This window comes from Vollenhovia emeryi, unplaced genomic scaffold, assembly GCF_000949405.1.
Source record: "Vollenhovia emeryi isolate VEMERY1.0 unplaced genomic scaffold, V.emery_V1.0 DF939522.1, whole genome shotgun sequence".
Classification (NCBI taxonomy): Eukaryota; Metazoa; Arthropoda; class Insecta; order Hymenoptera; family Formicidae; genus Vollenhovia; species Vollenhovia emeryi.
The window spans coordinates 21,671-24,673 of record NW_011966844.1 but is presented as its reverse complement, the minus strand read 5'-3'; positions in this window follow the sequence as shown (position 1 = coordinate 24,673).

Here is a 3,003-nt window from a genome sequence, read left to right as displayed (position 1 = left end):
ATTGGGGCGCGCGCAGCGCGCCGTGCTAAATGCACTTGCAACTTACGTGTTTAAGTCCATCATTTTTCTCGAAAACTATCACTCGTACAGTAAAAATAACTAGGACGTAAAATGCATATTTCAAAGAGATCTACAACTTTTGTTTAAAACATTTTTCAAAATTTTTAATATTTGGTGAGATAAATAGTAGAAACCATATTCTATTCGTTAAACATTTTTGTTAATAACTTTTTAACGAACCACGAACGACGGCTAAAACCTTCTGAAGGTCACTCAGGGTCATGACCTTGACAACATATGTCAAGGTCATCGAGATTGGAGGGTGGTCCGTTATTCTATATAATTACCAAAAGTTTTTCTTTTAATAAGAATAATAATTTTTTACGATTGCAGTTTAAGAATTGCAAATCTAAACTTGATATTACTTGTTTAATTAGAGATCTCAAAGTGATGCATCCAAAGATTAGTTATATAAACAGCTACTCGTATACATTCAATTGCTCATATTTAGACAGAAGTGTAATAATAATAATTTAAAATTATTTTAGATTAAACAATTGGCACGATTAACAGGACAAGACGTTAAACATTCGTGTTTACGATTATTGAGACAAATAATCTCAAACGAAGTTGCGGTGCTGTTCAACTGGCACGGTGTCAAAAACAAAGAAAACTTTTCTAAACTGAACCTGTGTCATGTAATTCTAAGTAAATAAAATATTAAAAAACAAATTTCCTTTTTATTAATATTATTCAGGTTTGGGTAGTGTCTAGTTAAGAAAATAAAAGTTAGGTTAAAAAGTTAAATAATTTTAACTTAACTTAGTTACGTTGTAGAGACTGTAAACTTTTAACTAAATTTAGTTACAATTTATCGGTAACTTTTAACTTTTAATTTACCTCTCTCTTAGAGGTTAATCAATTCTCTGTCTCTTTTTAGATAATAATATAAAGAAAGATAGAGAGTCGAGTAACTTGTGGTTAACAATTAACCAAAAGTTAGTCAACTCTGCATCTTTTTCTATGTTATTATCCGAGAAGAGACAGAGAGTCGACTAACCTCTAATTAACAATTAACAAGAAAATTAACAAGATAATAAAAAATTTCTTATTTGTAATTTTTGCAGGTGTGATAAGGAACGCCCATACATCCGTGAAGGATGAACAAATCTCTAAACCAATAAAAATATGGTTGGCACATGCCAAAGAACGTATAGAACGACAGAGAGGAAAAAATACAACAGATCAAGTTCGAAACAACGACGGACGAGATGCTCTGGCACAGCTCCAGTCTCGTCGCGGCGTCGTGGGAGCGACGATCATTAGAATCCGCGGGCTTCTTCTATTAGAAAAATTATCTTGTACGAAGAAAGAATATTTCTAATATATACAGGGTGTCATTTTAATTTATCACCCATTAAAACCAAATTTATTTATTAGGGGTGATAAATTAAAATGACACCCTATATATATTAGAAATATTTCTCTTTAAAATTCTTTCTTTGTACAAGATTATTTTTATTTATATTTTAAGTTCTTATTTTGAAAATGGCAATGTTATTTAAGTTGAAGTGATGTAATGTACGCGTATGCGACTAGGGGAACATGATTGTATTCACATATTTACTGAACCACACGTGGATGAGATGTAACACCAGGCAATTTAGAGTTTCGGCTGATTGAACTTTTTGGATTTCGAAATTCGAGTGAGAGACCAGCCAGCCAGAAAGTGGCTTGTTCTTATTTTGTTGTTACGTATATAACTTACCGTTATTAATCATTTAAAAAACATAAAGGTTTTGTTGCCCCCCCGAAGAAGATTGCAAGGACGTACAGATTGTATATTGTCGGGCTTGTGAATACAGTGGGTGATTTAAATTCGCGAAATTTGTGTAACTTTCATGGAGAGAAAGAGAGGACGTTGTGACCATTCTTGGATGCTCGCATTGATCTGCGGAGCGTGTGGTGTAAAATTTTATATCTATTCTATAAATAGAGAGAAGAGAGATATGCAAAATATGCGAGTGTTTTGTTTACTTGCATCCCCAGGGGATGCTAAACCCGTCTGTTTTATCGACATTTTTGTTTAGAATTAATCTTTTAATTGGCTTTATAGAAATGCAAAACTCTGTTACGGAATTAAAGTACGCAGCCAAATCTACATTATTCTGGTCGACTATATATCAAAAACCAAAAAAATTAAAAATTTTACTAATTTTTGGCATACTTGACGACAATATTTGCTTGATACAAGAATTCTACAATAAATATAAGGTAGGGTGGGGCTTAAAGGTCTAATTTGATTATTAAGAATTATACTGTGAAAACGGAATCTACTATATCAAAATATACAACAGTAATCAAACAAACAGTTATCGTACCATGTTTAACCAAATTTTTGGTTGAATTATCATAATAGAAATATGTAATTTTACAATTTTTCTAGACCTTGTCGTCTGTCTCTTTTTGCCCCGTGGTAGGGGTAAAAAGGAACAGCCAAGGGGCAAAAAGGTCCAGTATTTAATTTTAATTTTAAAAAGGTTTTATGAAATAATAACAATATTTGATCCAATGAATTTCAAAAGTATATTTTTATTTTAAAAGGAAAAAGTCATAAGTACTGTAATAATTATTACAAAAGAAAATATTTTTCTTAATTCTAAGTTTCATAGTATTTAAACAGTCTTTATTACAAAACAAAGTATCTTTTTGAAACTTTGTTGAGCTTATAACAGTTTAATCACTAATCAGTCTCAATTGAACAGTACAATTAAACAAGACAACACTGTTCTTTATGAGTCCTGCCATAATCTGACATGACTTTAAAATATTATAACAAATCTTTCTTAAACTTTCAAAATCTTATAAAACACAAAAGATATTAAACGTTTTTAAACACAAAAATAAAATTCTTTTTCTTAAACGTTTTTAAACACAAAAATAAAATTCTTCTTTAATTATAATTACAACATAGTAACTTAAGAAACATTTTTTGGTATATTC